General features: G+C 38.8%; 2 protein-coding genes across 2 annotated transcripts in view; one reads left to right on the plus strand and one right to left on the minus strand.

The window, feature by feature from the left end:
* The window catches only part of sncga (synuclein, gamma a), a 405,959-nt gene that overhangs the window by 387,579 nt on the left and 313 nt on the right, over positions 1 to 18,067 (plus strand). The window lies entirely within an intron of this gene.
* Positions 1 to 18,067, minus strand: part of psda (pleckstrin and Sec7 domain containing a) — a 176,935-nt gene that overhangs the window by 26,074 nt on the left and 132,794 nt on the right. The window lies entirely within an intron of this gene.

Genomic DNA, 18,067 nt, shown 5'->3' on the forward strand with positions numbered 1-18,067 from the left:
TCAAGTAGAGCTAAAAGCCTTCCTGAACAGATGAGTTTTGAGTTGTTTTTTAAAAGAATTCATGGAGTCAGCTGACCTGATTAATTTCGGTAGGTCATTCCAGAGTCTGGGCGCTATACAGCTGAAGGCCCTGTCACCCATGGAGTGTAGATTAGTGTGGGGCACAACAAGTTTACTAGAATCAGAAGACCTTAGTGGGCAGACAGGCACATAGTGATGGAGAAGGTCACTGATGTAGTTTGGCACAAGGTCGTTTAAGGCTTTGTAGGTTATTAGTAGGATTTTATATTCCATTCTGTAAGACACAGGGAGCCAGCGAAGACAGAACAGGATGGGTGTGATGTGCTCGCTGCTGCTGGTCCATGTAAGGACTCTTGCAGCTGAGTTTTGAATAAGCTGGAGCTGAGATATAAAATTGGAAGGGGCACCTGCCAGCAGCGAGTTACAATAATCGATGCGGGATGCGATAAAAGCATGGACAAGTTTCTCAGTATTAGAAAAGGAGAAGAAGGAGCGAACACATGATATGTTACGGAGGTGAAAGTAAGAAAGTTTCTTAATGTGGTTTACAGTGCATCCAGAAAGTATTCGCAGCGCATCATTTTTTCCACATTTTGTTATGTTACAGCCTTATTCCAAAATGGATTAAATTCATTTTTTTTCCTCAGAATTCTACACACAACACCCCATAATGACAATGTGAAAAAGTTTACTTGAGGTTTTTGCAAATTTATTAAAAATAAAAAAAACTGAGAAATCACATGTACATAAGTATTCACAGCCTTTGCTCAATACTTTGTCGATACATCCTTGGCAGAAATTACAGCCTCAAGTCTTTTTGAATATGATGCCACAAGTTTGGCACACCTATCCTTGGCCAGTTTCGCCCATTCCTCTTTGCAGCACCTCTCAAGCTCTATCAGGTTGGATGGGAAGCGTCGGTGCACAGCCATTTTAAGATCTCTACAGAGATGTTCAATCGGATTCAAGTCTGGGCTCTGGCTGGGCCACTCAAGGACATTCACAGAGTTGTCCTGAAGCCACTCCTTTGATATCTTGGCTGTGTGCTTAGGGTCGTTGTCCTGCTGAAAGATGAACCGTCGCCCCAGTCTGAGGTCAAGAGTGCTCTGGAGCAGGTTTTCATCCAGGATGTCTCTGTACATTGCTGCAGTCATCTTTCTCTTTATCCTGACTAGTCTCCCAGTCCCTGCCGCTGAAAAACATCCCCACAGCATGATGCTGCCACCACCATGCTTCACTGTAGGGATGGTGCCAGGTTTCCTCCAAACGTGACGCCTAGCATTCACACCAAAGAGTTCAATCTTTGTCTCATCAGACCAGAGAATTTTCTTTCTCATGGTCTGAGAGTCCTTCAGGTGCCTTTTGGCAAACTCCAGGTGGGCTGCCATGTGCCTTTAACTAAGGAGTGGCTTCCGTCTGGCCACTCTACCATACAGGCCTGATTGGTGGATTGCTGCAGAGATGTTTGTCCTCCTGGAAAGTTCTCCTCTCTCCAAAGAGGACCTCTGGAGCTCTGACAGAGTGACCATCGGGTTCTTGGTCACCTCCCTGACTAAGGCCCTTCTCCCCCGAGTGCTGAGTTTAGATGGCCGGCCAGCTCTAGGAAGAGTCCTGGTGGTTTCGAACTTCTTTCACTTACGGATGATGGAGGCCACTGTGCTCATTGGGACCTTCAAAGCAGCAGAAATTTTTCTGTAACCTTCACCAGATTTGTGCCTCGAGACAATCCTGTCTCAGAGGTCTACAGACAATTCCTTTGACTTCATGCTTGGTTTGTGCTCTGACATGAACTGTCAACTGTGGGACCTTATATAGACAGGTGTGTGCATTTGCAAATCATGTCCAGCCAACTGAATTTACCACAGGTGGACTCCAATTAAGCTGCAGAAACATCTCAAGGATGATCAGGGGAAACAGGATGCACCTGAGCTCAATTCTGAGCTTCATGGCAAAGGCTGTGAATACTTATGTACATGTGCTTTCTCATTTTTTTTATTTTTAATAAATTTGCAAAAATCTCAAGTAAACTTTTTTCACGTTGTCATTACGGGGTGTTGTGTGTAGAATTCTGAGGAAAAAAATGAATTTAATCCATTTTGGAATAAGGCTATAACATAACAAAATGTGGAAAAAGTGATGCGCTGTGAATACTTTCCGGATGCACTGTATGTGGGTGGAATAAGAAAGGGAGGAATCAAAATGATACCAAGATTCTTTGCAGTAGAGGCAGGTCTGATGAGATCACTGCCAAGATGGACTGGGAAAGAGCTCATTTTATTAAGTCGCACTTTAGTCCCAGTTTGCAGGAGTTTAGCTTTGTTGCAATTTAATTTTAAAGAGTTCTGCTCCATCCAGGTATTAATTTCACTGAGGCAGGTTGTAAGCTGAGAAAGCTCTGATGAAGTTCCACTTTTAACATTGAAATAAAGTTGAGTATCGTCTGCATAAAAATGATAACCCAGTCCATAGCTACATATAATATGGCCAAGGGGAAGCATATAAATACAGAAGAGAAGAGGGCCGAGGACAGAGCCCTGAGGAACTCCTTGTGTGACTGGCGCTGAGCTAAATCTGTTGTTGCCAAGACTAACAAACTGTTGCCTATCAGTCAGATAGGACTTGAACTACTGGAGAGCAGCGCGAGAGATACCCAGCATGTTCTCCATTCTGGACAGTAGAATGTCATGTCTGACCGTGTCAAATGCTGCACTGAGGTCTAATAGAATTAATATGCTGGTTTGTCCAGAGTCTGCTGCCATAAGCAAATCATTGGTTACCCGTAGCAGAGCAGTTTCACAGCTGTGCTGCGCTCTGAAACCAGACTGAAAGGGTTCCATCAAGTTATTAGAGGTTAAGTAATTGGTGAGTTGGGAAGCTACAACATGCTCAAGAGCTTTTGACAGAAAAGGTAAGTGGGAAATAGGCCGGAAATTGTTAAGATTGTCAGCATAAAGACCAGACTTTTTTAACATTGGGGTTACAGAAGCAATTTTAAAAGTGATCGGCACAGAGCCTGTGTCAAGGGATGAGTTTATTATTGTTGCAACAGTCAGGATTATGGCATGAAAGCAGGATTTAAGTAGTGTGCTGGGGATGGGGTCCAGTACACAAGTAGTCGGCCTCATCTTACAAAGCAGGTTATTAACAAACGCAGATGTGGCTGGTGAGAACTTAGAGAAGGAGCTGGATGGAGTGGGAAAACAGGGAGAGATATAAACAGATGATGTATTTATGTTAGTTGAATTATTTAGAGCTTTAATTTTGTTACGGAAAAAGTGGAGGAATTTCTTATTGACGTTTGCAGCTTTTGTTCGCCCTCTGCCCGTGAATATCGACAAACATCGACATCCACCCTAAAAGAGGTAATATCCCAGCGGCCCTGGGAACAAAGGAAGACTGAATTGTGGATGGATTGCCAGTTTATTGCAACACACACATCCGAACATGGATACTATGGAGAATAAGGTGTATATGTTCGGTATGATTGGGAAGAAACTGGTTTATTTGGACCAGCTCTATGAAAGCTCCATACAGACAGTGAAAGGACCTGGAGGATTCTAGAGTTGTGATATTAGCTGCAGTGACACCATGTCAACATTTTATAGAAATGTGCTGATTTGTTTCAGGAATCTAACTGGTCTTTCTAAATTTCTAGTTAACCTGTTCTGTCTCTAGAACATGGAGAATGAAAGGAAACATAAAGAACTTTTAGCAGTCCTGCATTTCAGAGGTGCTGACTGATGGATCGAATCTGCAGCGCCTTTTTTGTCCTCCTACTTAATTTTAAAAAGCATTTCAGAAACTTATATAACATGAATCCAGAACAGTATGTGGAACTCTAAGTTCATCCATTTCTCACTTATTTCTGTGTCACAAGTCCTTAATAAAGACTGCAGTTGGTATTAATAACACTTACAAAGCACCAGTGACAACATTATTATAGGGGCTACCAATAGTGCACCTACTGTATTAGTCACTTGCTGCAATATAACAAGACCTTAACAAAACATTTGTCTTGGCAAATGGCAATAAGTGACTAATCGATGTACTATGACAAGCCCTGTTCTAAAGTGCTACATGCATCTTTTATCAGACATTTAACATTTGTGTTTCTGAGTAATTGCACCATTTTCTTTCCTCATATCAAATCTTGTTTTGATTATTCTTGTTTTTCTTTTGCTAATGAAGTTTCAGTGGAATTGGATAATTAGTTACTCTGAATATTGAAGCCATAATGCTGATAAGGTATGGCAGACTTCAGAATTTAAGCATTAATGCAGAAACAATAAAAAGCTGTCGACTCCAGGCTCTGACACTCCCTTGGCAGCCACATGCAGTTGAGTCTACGCAGGCTTTAAATTAGGCAGCTGCATGCTGCGTTACTGAATTTTAATTACAGGGAAATTGTCTCAAGGGTGACATGCTTAACAGCCACTGAGCAGGCCTGACTGCTCCACTACCATCTCATGGATATAACAAGTATTCAGTATTGTCAATAACAACTAATGAAAAAATATAACAAATGATTTAAATATTAATGCAACTGAAACAGTAGACAGCATTTCTCGGTATGTCGGTAAATTTCAGGCTTTACAGTTGAAGCTGCTGCTAGCCTAGATCTGTGGCTACTCAGAAGTATCTTCTATAAGGGTGGCTGTAATCTCTAAACGGATATTAAGCAGCCATTACATAACTGGCAAAGGACTGATGCTCCACAAGTAATGGCAGTGTGGACAGGACTGCAGCAATTGTTTGTACTAGGGCTCACTGAAGAGTCTATGCTTTTAAGTGACTGTTGTGTCAATTCTGTCCTGCTACACATAGTGGTAGGCTCCATCTTGTTAATAAAATGGAGATCCAATTCCCTTTGATTTCTGTCTCTCTACATAGAGCGTATGAGGACCAAAATAAGATCAAGATCTCAACATGCCGATTATTGTTGTCCAGGTGCCTATTCAGCAAGAATTCTCTCTTTTCCAAAAATGGATATTGCCTACAGCAAAAGAGCAAACCTAATAAGTATGGTGTACACGGCCGGATGAGAGATAAAAACAGACGCAATTATGTCTGGGAATCCTAGTTTATCATTTAATTAATGCACCTATCACATAATGAAGCAAATGAAAAACCAAGAGTGCTGCAAGCGTTTCCCATTTGGAGTCAAAATAGCAGAAGACTTATGAACTCTTATTATTGAAGGAATAATGTAAGCAGGAGCCTTAAAATCACTTCACTTCACTATTGCCATGAGGCAAATTCATTCCCATAGAAATTAGCCTTAAAGATATCTATCCGTCTGCTAAATAGCATATTTATCTATCATGCAGTGTATTTTCTCTCTGTTTATCTAACATACTAGCTGTGCTACCTGTTTAAGATGGGTTGAAATCTAAGAAATTAATGTAGGCCTCAGTGTTAACATTTGCAGTGCACTATCTATTGGAATGTATTTTGCAATGTATACAGTAATAAAATGCATTACATTTGTCATTCTAACAGATGGGGCATCAAAAACATTTGTAGCAATAAAATGCTGTTGGAATGACAAATGCAATGCATATGTCTCTGTTATAGGCGATTTGGTATGGAATTCATAAAAGCAGTGGTTGTGATGCGCCATCTGTTGGAATGATACAGACATATCAACTGGATAGACACACAGACACTTATCCTTTAAATAAGGTGGATAGCATCTTTATGTAATGTCTCTTTATGTACCAATACTGTGTGTGTGTGTGTGTGTATTATGACTGGTGATGGCACAGAGTCACTGTCTCTGACACTGATAATCAGTAACACAAAGACAAAGTAACACACGTGCCCTTTGAAAAACTCCCTTTTAGACAGCAATTTAAATGAGAAACAAGCACACTCTTTACTCGCCCTCTGAGGGATCAGCTGCAGGCTTGTAGGCTTACCATGTAATATGCTTGTTGCACGATTTTCAGGACATTTAAAGACGATGACCTGTCTGTATATATATATATATATATATATATATATATAGATATATATATATATATATATATATATATATATATATATATATACACACACACACACACATTACCTATGGAGAACAGTGTATAGTCAATCCATCTGTTTTCAAATTGGCATAAACCAATGCACTAACTACTGCACACATTGAAGTCACCAGTAGTCAACAGATCCTAGTCTTCTTGATGCAGAAACCATAGAGTGATTTAATAAACTTCATTAATCCCCAATTGGAAACTGGTCTTTTCACGTGAGTTTTGGGTGGGTGGGCCGCCTGTCAGAGCACAGGGTCAGCCATTGTACATTGTCCCTGGAGCAATTTTCAGGTTAAAGGTCTTGCTCAAGGGCCCAACAGAGTAGGATCGCTTCTGGCAATAATAGGATTTGAACTGGCAACCTTCCACATACTAACACAAACCCTTAGCCACAGAATCACTCCACTTCACCTTTAATTCTACCCTTTGAACTACTGTTAATCAGACTGCTTTTTCAGGATGTAATGGTTAACAGTATTACTTAACTCCATGGAATGAGATTAAAATCCTGGCCTGGTCAGTGTTTGTGTGGAGTTTGCATTTCTTCAGGTGTTTATATGGGTGTTCCACAAAATCTTGGAAACATTAATTTGAGATTCAGGTCTATGTTGACATGTTTGCATCACACAATTTCAAATAAGTTTTGAAATTACAAATAATAACAAATAAGATTGGTTAGCTGCACATTCATGTAGGAAATCTCCTGTTCTACCACATCCCAATAGTGTTCAAATGGATTCAGATCCAGTGACTGGAAAGGCCACTGAAAAACACTGAACTCAATGTCAAATTTTGCTTTGTGACATGAAACATTATCATGGTGGCAGTAGCCATTAAAAGATGTGTGAATGGTGGCCTTGAAGGGACACACATGGTCAGCAGCAATATTCAAATTGACCATGGCATTCAAGCGATAAATTGATAAGCATTAACAGCCCTGAGAGTGCCAAGAAAACATTCATCACACCATTACAGCACCACCGCCAGCCTGAACTGTTGACACAAGGCAGGTTGGTTGAATGTATTCATGCTGTTGGTGGCCAAGTCTGACCCTACCATCACGTGTACCTCAAAGTTAATCAGACCACACTAAGTTTGTCCAGTCTTCAACTGTTGTACTCAGTAGTTATTTGAGTTACCATAGCCTTTCTGTCAGCTTGAACCAGTCTTGCTATTCTCCTGTGACCCCTCTCACCAACAAAGTGTTTCCATCCATTGACCTGCTGCTCACTGGATGTTTTTTGCACCACTCTGAGTAAACTCTAGAGACTGTGCATGAAAATCCCAGGACATTGGCAGTTACAGAAATAATCAAACCAGCCTGTCTGGCACTGAAATCACACTTGTTTTCCCATTCTGGTGTTTGAAGTAAGCATTAAATGAAATTCCTGTCCTGTTCCTGAAGTAGTTTATGCATTGCACTGCCAACCACATGATTGGCTGATTAGATAATTTAATGGGTAAGCAGGCGTAAAGGTGTTCCTTATAATTTGCTCAGTGAGTGTAAAGTATATCTGTTGGTTTATGTTCCTTTTTGTACTTGAATTCTTTTACTCTGTTGCTTTCTTTTCCTGTATCATTCAATTGACTCAGTTATCGCGACATGGCCTGCAGAACTGCTTCCGAGTTGTGCATTTTGAAAGTGGCCAACATATTAAACCAAAAAACACCCCAGCCAGGCAGTATTTATCATAAAGCTACTGTTTAAGATAACGTTTAGAAAGAAATTAGGATTTGGGGGCTGCATTATGTCGTAGCCAGCAACCAGTCTCGGATAGGACAGCAAATTCAAAAGAAGGTGTGGTCCTTATATAGTAGTAAATAACACACCCAGGAGATGGGTTGACAATTCAATTAAAACTGAACTGAATGATCATTTGACATTCCAATTCATTCCTCAACCAGGGCTGGACCCACCATTGCACACAATGCAACCAGGTGAGGCCTCAATATCCCAAATTCTATTATGTGAGTTCAGGAATCAGACTTAAATTATGACATCCTGAAAATTTTCAACCTTTCTTTTCACTCCTTCCTTTAAAAATCATTTGAAAACTGACCTATTTATATACACCATCCCAAAAAGTATGGTGGCCTTGAAGTGCAAGCCGCTATAAAGGTGGCAAAATTAGAGCCACCTTGTAATGCAACCACATTTTATTCATTCACCACTTGCACTTGGGAGCCACCACATAAAAGTACTCTGCAATAAACCCTATTGATTTCCCGTGTCCAACAATTTGCATGCACATTTAACTCATTGTTGTTTAATTTTAAATCCATGCAGTGAAAGCATAGGTGTGGTGTTAGTGTTATTATTCTATATTTCCGTTGGCTTTTACTAACTTTAAACTAACCCTTGTTATCATGTTGTATTTTGCTTAACTAAAGATACCTTGTAACACTGCTTTCCGTGAAGGGTGCCATCTAAAATAAAGACTGATTAGCCAATACCTTAGGCTTACATCCATTCGTGGTGAGCTATCCTGCTGTGCGCATGTGCAGTCAGTTACCTGCTTCCCGGCTGCTTTATCAATCATGTCATGGTGGTCTGCTCTGCAGTGTCCCTTCTATGAGGCACAATAGCTCAGCTTCTGAATTGTGCTTACAGATTGTACTTGGCTCTTCATGGTTGCAAATAGCTGGCATTTTGTAATATAAAAGGTTACGAAAAGTTAAAATAGGTATATTGCTCCATTACACATCTCAGGTTAATTAATTTCAAATCTATAAATGCTACACGCTGAATTTCATCACATGCCTTGTAATGAGGAGGCTTTAAATTATATAATAATGGATTTTCGTGATGGTGTTTTGTGCAAAAGATTACCAACAAAGTAATACTTGATCAACAGGAGTCAAGAAAATACTGTACATTTAATGAAGAACTAAGCAAACAAGTGAAGAGGTAAGTGAGAGTGCACCCCGTCATGGACTGGTAGTTCTGTCTAGCAGTCCACTGTCCGAAAGTAATGCAATAAGTGCTTGCTCTCTGCAATACTGACCTTGGATTATGCAGACTCAGTAAATGGCCGCATCGATATACGGTATTTCTTGATTTTTTTTTTCTTTGTGTCTTAGCTGAGCAAATGCAACGCAAGCCAAAATAACATTTACAGATAGCTCACAATGCATTTGAAGATTTTGTAACATCTTGGAGAATGAACAAGCACTCTGTCTCCAATCGGGCCTTGCTGTCCTCATCTACCACCCGCACCGATTCAGACAAATTACTCTGCTCACATGTGCTCCGAGGAAACACCCCTCTTGCTTCCAATGTCCCCATGCCAGCATCATATTTGAATCGAAAGACCTCAAGGATTTTATCAAAGAAATCCCTGACAAGCCGTTGTGTCTTAAAAGATCATCAGCACTCTCTTTCCACACTCTGCACTGGCTCCTTTTAAGCGGAAAATTATTCATGCCAAAAATAAATACAATCCAAACGTGTTATCTACATTGCAATGCAGTGCATATGAACATGATACATTTAATCATGCCAAAATTGAATGTAATCAAATGACCAGAGTCACAAAGTGGGGTAGGGGGTATCAGTTGGGGTAAGAGGCGTTCCACTTCTATACATTTCTGGGTTGTGGTGAGAAATATAAGTTACGTCAGTGCAGAGTGATTAACCGAAAGGGTAGGAAGTTTGTTTTAGGTCTCACTGAAAAAGTTCACTCTTATGTTAACGTGTCTACATAATGTATTAAGCTTAACTTATATCATAGTTTAGCAATACCATAATTAAGGGAATATTGGTGTATGGATACCCCAGTTGATCTACATAATCGTATACCTCTGCTCTTCAGGACATTAGCTGTTCAATGTGTTCAAACAGTGTTACTGTAACAGCTGCAAATTCTTCTCATGTTGCTGCTTATATTATACCAATCCTTTAAAGCAACCAATCGACACAGAAGAGAATGAAATCGTCATTTAAATCGCCAAATTCCACCTGTTCAATGAGACAGCGGATGCCCTGCCTTATCTATTCCCCATTCTCCATCTTTATCGATGGGTGAACACACTCGTAATTAGAAATCATCTTACCCTGAAAGTTGATGCCCTTTGCCCCACTTTTTGATGCTTATTGGACATTTGATTACATTTAGTTTTGGCACAATTAATTCATGGTCTTGAATCAAAGTGCATTACCACTTGGAGCAGCCACTAAGCCAAAAGCAACACATTTGCTTTGCTTTTAGTTTCGACACACAATCTATGGATATAAATTAAAATGCATTGTATTGCATTTTAAACTTGACTTGAAAATTGTGTGCTGTAATAAAAAGCAATTGATCATTTAGTTCATATGTTTTTAATTATGACACGATAAAGGTGCCAAATTAGATGCATAAGCATTGCATTGCAATGTGGTTAACATGTTGGGTTGCATTTTATTTTGGCACAAATAATCTTCCATGCGTTTATGGTAGACATCTCCATATGACAGTTCATGGACACTTAGCAGAGTCTCTCTCAGGTCCACTATGTTACTCTCACAAATTATTTATAAATATCTGAATTAGCTATTCCATCATATCTTAAATGCATCTTGAGATATCAACTGCATTTCAAGCTTTTTTTAACATCTTATATATTTTAAGATACTTCAAATACATTTTGAGATATTTAAAAAAAGCTGCACATTTTAAAATGAAATTCAAGAGATCTCAAAATGATTCATAAAAGTTCTTTGAACTGAATAGGGCCTTCCTGTCATTTTAAGATTTCAGATATCTCAGAATGGCCTGGTTGTTGTTTCAGGAGTATTTCAAATATCTGCACATTGATTCATATTTGAGATATCTAAAACACATTTGCGATATGTCAGTTTCTTAAAATAAGTATCTTCATTTCCATTTGAGATACGTTTATATTTATTTCAAGATATCCTAGTTATTTGAAAATATCTCATGGTTTAGAAGTCCTGCTGGAAGAAATTGGAAATTTCACAGAAAGTGATTATGAGAAAGCTCAAAATCAGTTTCAGGTTTTTAAAATATATACAGCATCAGTATGTTGTGTCTGAAAAAAAATATTTAAAACATATACACAAAATAATTTCAGAATATCTGAAAAATTATATTTTTGTGATACCTCAGAATGTATTGCAGTTATGTTAAAATATAAGGGAGCATATTTCAATATATCAAGAAATGTTGAAAAGCTAAAGTGTTCTGAAATTATCAAAACACTTGTTTAGCTCGGCATACAAATCACTTCTCAATCCGTATCTATCGAATAATTACAAGAATGTTAGTTGGGTGCTGCTCTCCTGAAATTTCATTAAGCAGGCTCAATGATATAGTATATACATATTTTTTTGCTTTTATATCTGAAGCTCTTCAGTTTAGAGGTCAGAGTAAATCATCTATAATTCTAGTCATCTGTGGTTCCATAAAATTATTCTGTTAGTTGGTTCCTGCCTTGCATCCAATGCTGCCAGCTTCAGAGGCAGAATTAACAAATAAATAAATAATTTAGTGATCAGTGTCCGTGATCTTTCAGAATAAGCACTGCTCCCTTAATACAGAAAGGCACCAGCAGTGAAAAACAAGATGAAAAAGAATGATTACTTAGTTTTTCCTTGGCATCCTAGCCCTGTATTATTGTCCCTGTATATGTAAGTGATGCCGTTTTTAAACTGAAGGTCTAAATGCGGTACAGCGTCTTTGAGGAATAAATTTGTGAAAGACACAGCACAATAAGCCGAGAAATCAAACTCATCTTTAAAAGCATATAGGAAAAATGACCAGAGTTGACCCTTTTAGCATATCCTCACCTCCTTCTCTAAAGACAGGACCCTGTGATGGCACTGTGCTAAAACCTGAATGGCCCTATCCACATCCCTGGCAGCTTGTGCCATGCATTAATAATTCTGTGCGTTAAAAAAAATGTTTTCATGAGTTGCTCTTAACAAGCTTTCATCTATGCCCTTGTATTCTCCTTGCAGAACTTATCTTGCAGTAACAACTCGAGTCATCTTTAATTATTATCCGCTAAGCTTTCATTTGGTCAGATTAGAAGCATGAAGCTCTGTCAGCTTCTCTCAATAACCCTTGAGACCTTTGAGTCCTAAAAAGAGACTGCCGAGTCAATGAGGTCTCCTTGTCACACATTACTGGGTCAATTTAGCATCTTGTAAAAGAGAGACATTCTTGCCTGCCCCTACCCCAGACTAGCCCTCTGACATCTGTGTGAAGGGTCACCAAAATATTTATTGTGAAACTGCCAAATGTATTTGGCAGGCTTACAGTAAACAGAAATAACTCAAAGGTTTTTCTTATACTGAAGTAATTAGAAATCGTGGGAAGAGGTGGTGTCACCTTGGCAATAAAGGGAAAACTTTTGAAAAATCTGTTTATCCATTGTCACACACGTGAGCATAGGGGACAGCTTAAGGACTCGGGTAAAGGTAACAACCCACCGCTGCAGTAGTAGGTACTGTCTAATAATGACCTTTCTCTTTTCTCTCCTCTGCAGACCGGAGGATTGATGGCTTTACCACCATTGGTGTCCGTCCACCTGGACCTGCCTCTTTCTGCCAGAAGTCCTGAAAGTCGTAAGATCCACCATCTTACAATAGTTCAGTTCTGTCATGAAGAACTGCGTCTATGAAGATGTTTTCGCAATTGCTGCAGTTTTCTTTACTGTAAATCATTCAACTATACGGGGTTACCAGGGAGGTATCCCAAATCTTTATCTTATCTGTTCTTTTACATCATACATTTTCTTACTTGCTGAATTCAATTCCAGATAACATCTGCTACTCAGGGAGCATATACTGGAAACATTGGAGTGTGGTGCTTGTCTCTAACAGGGCACACTTACACAAAACTAGGCCAATTCAGATTCGCCAGCTCATTTAAATCTCATGTTTGAGATACAGGAGTAAAAAAATTGAAAGCCTCAAAAATACCCACACGGACATGGGGGGAATGTGCAAACTTAACATAAACAATGTCCAGAGTGTAATTTGAATCTAACAACACTGTCACTGGCTGGTAATAGTCCAGGGTCTTCCCCTTTCCTCTTCACGTCCTAACGTGGAGAAGCTGGCTACAAATCCAGGACCCCCAAGTCAGAGGCATACATTTATCCACTGAATAATAATAATAAGTAAAGATGTCTCCACACCTAAGCTGTGGCTGTTGGGGGGGGGGGGGGGTTGGGGGGTCACAGTACACAGTGACTGGCCCTCCCTCCTCTCTCAGCCTGGCTCCACTCTCACCCTCCATCACAGCTAACCACTCTGCTGCCCCTTATTTTTCCAATGCTAATTATAGGTAGTCTGATTTCTTGAAGCAAGCATTTTCAAAAAGTACCCACCACAAGGACTTTTTCTCATTTCACTTCATTATATGTAGTCATTCTTAAGTGTTTTTCTTTATCAGCATTCAAACTGAAGAATGTCACCATGAAACCAATCAAATTGCAGAGATGCTTCCTTGTTAATTAGCTAATATAAAAGAACTTCACCATGTTGGCTATGCCGCACTTAATAGGCTCAGGTGTAACCAATTTTCTTTCAAAGTCACATAAATAGGTGAATGGAGTCCACCTGTGTGCAATTAAGGCGTCTCATTTCCCATGAGATCAGAATAAATCCTGCACATCGATCAATGGGAAGTCCTCGCTGGAGAGTGCCACAATCTAACAGACTATTGAAAATATTTTTTCTTGGTCACTAGATTATTTATTTTTATTTTATGAGCAACAGAACCTAAATTTCCTATTCACTAGACATTCAAAATCAAGGTCCAATCCCGAAAGGTAATGCCAATTGCTTCATTTACTTTTTCTTTCTATTTTTTTTCTAAGGACTCCAAACAATAACTATGTTTTTTCCTTTGTCAGCACAAAAAGATTCCTTCCGTATTTTCATATTCTAGATGGCAGTTTTACACTCTAATCCCTTTCATGGTTTTTACCCTCTGAGATTTTTCTTGTTTGTTCTTTTTTCAATCCAGTTGTATTCAGATACTCTTCACTGAGGGCAGGCCTAGAGTGCTTACATGGATTTACAAATACAGGGTGGTTCAGATCTAATTATGCAATTATTGCATTACATTGTATTAAACGCATAGTTAGATCTGGACCACCCTATACAATAGGAGCAACCATTAAAGGTATACTCGACCCAAAAATTATATTCTTTTTATATTTTACTTTTGTATATTCTTTTATCACATAATCCGCATGTCTGTTAATCATTTGATGGTCAATATAGGGAAAATATGTGCATTGTTTTCTGGAAGTAACTGCTCATAATACTGTAGCAAACTCTGCAATGAATGTCCACAGGAAAGATGTCAATTCCCTCAATACAGTGCGTTTCAATTGACTGTCTGCCTCACTTTCTCATTCATTGGTCAAGAATACTGTCTTCAGTTCAAATGCACTATATTGTGGGAATTACGTGTTAAAATAAATATAAAATTATTTTCAATAGTCAATTAGATTGTGGCTTTGTCTAACAAGGACTTCCAATTGATCGATGTGCAGGATTCAATTTCCGATCTCATGGGAAATGAGATACCTTAATTGTGCACAGGTGGACTCGATTTACCTATTTATGTGACTTTGAAAGAAAATTAGTTACAACTGAGCCTATTAAATGTGGCATAGCCAATGAGGTGAACTTCGCTTATATTAGCTAATTAACAAAGAAGCATCTGTGCAATTTGAATGGTTTCATAACAAAGTTCTTCCGTTTAAATGCTGGATAATGGAGAGGTGGATTATGCAACATGAGTTACGTGATAATTTTTTTTTTCCCCCCATGGATGTTTTTCACATCATTTGCTGTTGTCCAGAACTTGTCACCGCAGGGTCGTGTAGAGTTTTAATCTTCAATATGCAATTTCTCCACAAAAACATTATTAAAGTTTTTTCTTGGCCACCACTACAATATAAATGGGGTAAGTAACATATAAAAAAATTCCTTTAAATTACATAAAATCATGGAATATGGTCAAAACCTAGACATGTGTGTCTTTTTAAATGGAGAGAGATTGTTACATCCATAAACATTATCCTAATTGACATACAGGAAGAAATAATATTAATAAAAAAAGGAAAGGGAAATTTAGTATAAGATCTGACCAGCAGAGAAGAATGAAGCAAAATTCCAGTAAACATTCTTTAAAATGTCTAGGATCTTTAGAACAACAAAATCCACATAATACAGTTTCAGATCACTGGGGAACTGGAGAATATCCTGGAAGCAGAGGACATTGTAGGGCTCACTCATATACACACCCACACTCGGCCAATTTGGAATTGCCATTTAACCTAAGACACCAGTCTTTTGATGATGCAGGAGAAAACTTGAGTAAGTAAATTAATAAAATCTCATTTGTCTCTCAGTTTTGCCTTTATTAAAAATTCAACTAAAAACTAACCTGACCTGTCAGTTTTGCTGTGCCAGTTACACCCCTGTACAACTTCACTCACTCCAGTGAATATCAGTGACACACCATTAGCATCTATTCTTGTTTTGGGTTCCTTTCAAATGTCACGTGTCTTGTTAAGATGTTGCCCAACATCTGTGAATGTTGAGTTCCACTCCATATGCCGAAACTTAATTTGTGCCAACCAGACTTACAATTTTCTATTCCTAGCCACAAAGCGCTTCACTTGTTCAGACCTAAACAACCTATTATACCATCTTCATGTCAACTTCAAGTTCAATATATTGTTAGATGTACATAGGACGGTGAAATTCTTACTTGTATGTCTGACAAACATGTCACACTCCTATCCAATGGCTACTGCCACTTCATTAATGCCACTTCATTCAGTGTGGTGTTGTCATTAAGACTTCAAACCCTGAGGTTGTGAGTTCAAATCCCACTACCACACTGTGTGACCATGAGCAAGTCACTTGACCTGCCTGTGCTACAATTGGAAAACCAAAAGAAATGTAAACAATTGTATCAAAAATGTTGTAAGTTGCCTTGGATAAAGGCGTCAGCCAAATAAGTAAATGTATTAATATAGATTTTCTTTTTTCTGTGGTCAAGGGCAAGAAGAAAATTAATCAAACCAGCATATATTTAGAGAAGTAGAGACAGAGAAACAGAGTGCAAGATGTCACAATGAATGAAAGCTCTATGAAAGGACTTCGCAGTCCTGCAGAGCCACACAGGGGGATCATGGCTGATCTAGGCGCTTTGTGAAAAGTGCCGTGCTTTGTGCTGTGTGCCCACAAGAGCAGCTTAGAAATCTTTGCACTCAGAATCAGTAACAACCAGTGGACTGGAGATAAGAGTAGAAACAGTGGCTGGCTAAGCCTCATCCTTCTAATGTAAATGTCAACAAGAAACAGAAGGAGGCAAAGTCTGGGATTTAAATGGAGAAGTGATGTGCTTTTTTATTTGGTTGTTGGGCTAAGTGATTATCAAAACTTTGATAGAATACAAATGTGTATCACAACCAAGAAAAAACATTAAAATTCAATCTGACTGACAGACTCATCTGTAACTACTAGAAAACATCTCATTGTACTAATAATGCTGGGATCAATGAGTCCATAGCTTTCAGAGCCAGTAGAAGGGGCTTTGGGCATGCAGATGTATTTTTAACTTAGAATGTTTAACAGTTGTCATGCATGCGTGTCTGAGGTTGACCTTGCCAGCTCTGTTCAGATATGCAGTACCACCCCAAGACGAGAGAGGGCACTGTCACAAACTGTCTTGTCTCTTTCCTCCACAGTTCTGATAAGAATCCCCAGGAAATGCCCTATTGTCTCCACAAGTCCCACAACTTTCAGTTTGGAGCATATAAAACCAGCTATCCCTGGAAGTTGGCATTTCACTCGTGACCCAAACTCTCTTCAGAACAGAGCTCCAAGTTAGCTCCCTCCTGCTCACAACAGGCGATACTTTATGCCTTGTACATGTAAATTTCCTTGATATTTGATGCTTTCTGTTATTTGCAATTAGACGGCTGGCACCCCAACTATTTTTGGGACTCTGCAAGTCACTCTGTTCCACAGAGTTTATGTGTTAATGTTACGGAATTACCACAGTATCATTGTTGGCTTGAAAATATTTTTCTCTTACTTTTTGTTGAACTTTGTAAATTTTATTTTTGATTATGCTATTAGGAATATTTGTCTATTTCATTTAAACTCATTGCATTATGTTAATAGTTTGTTCAGTTGTTCTTTAAGTTATGGGCATAGTCTTTTTGATGTTGAATCTAAGGGGGGTGGACCCCCCTAAGTCTAAAGCTGGAGGACCATCTCCAGGTCTTTATAAGTCCTTCTAAGTACTTTGGCACTATTGTTACAAATTCTGCTGTTGGCTATTTGTGGATTTCAATATTTGTAAGTGCGTCTTAGATTTTCTGTTTATGACCCCAATTTGCTTATACATGTGGCTTATGATTTTTGCATTACAAACAATAGTTTGTTTACTTTTAAGCATATCCTACTTTGTTTCGTTATTGTGGATCATGGGTTTTTATATAGTTCTCCTCTTTCTTTCAGAGTGATTGAAGATTACTTTAAGCCATTATCCCTTTGTGGTCTGTATAGGCTGAAAGCCTCATTTCTGAGTTTGGGGTAAAATTCATTTTTTGGTAATTAGGCCTCAGGGGGCCTGTAGACCTAGCTTTGGAAAAAGTCTGAGTTTTGAGTTTGTGGAATCTAGCAGAGTATAACAGTTAAGCTTTGATACTATGTACATAAAAATGTTTTTATTAGTATAATTTAGTGATTTAGTGTTTAGAAGCATGAAGCTCTGTCAGCTTCAGGTGGCACAGTGGTAGTGCTGCTGCTTTGCAGTAAGGAGACTGTGGAAGATTGTGGGTTCGCTTCCCGGTTCCTCCCTGTGTGGATAGCGCTTTGAGTACTGAGAAAAGCGCTATATAAATGTAATGAATTATTATTATTATTATTACTATACTATAACTTTGACTTTTGGGACTATGCTTGCCTACAGGAATTTCTTAAATGTTTTCTTGTTTTTGTAACATTGTATTCCATATGATGCCATGGTGAC

Source organism: Erpetoichthys calabaricus, chromosome 2, assembly GCF_900747795.2.
Source record: "Erpetoichthys calabaricus chromosome 2, fErpCal1.3, whole genome shotgun sequence".
NCBI classification, from domain to species: Eukaryota; Metazoa; Chordata; class Cladistia; order Polypteriformes; family Polypteridae; genus Erpetoichthys; species Erpetoichthys calabaricus.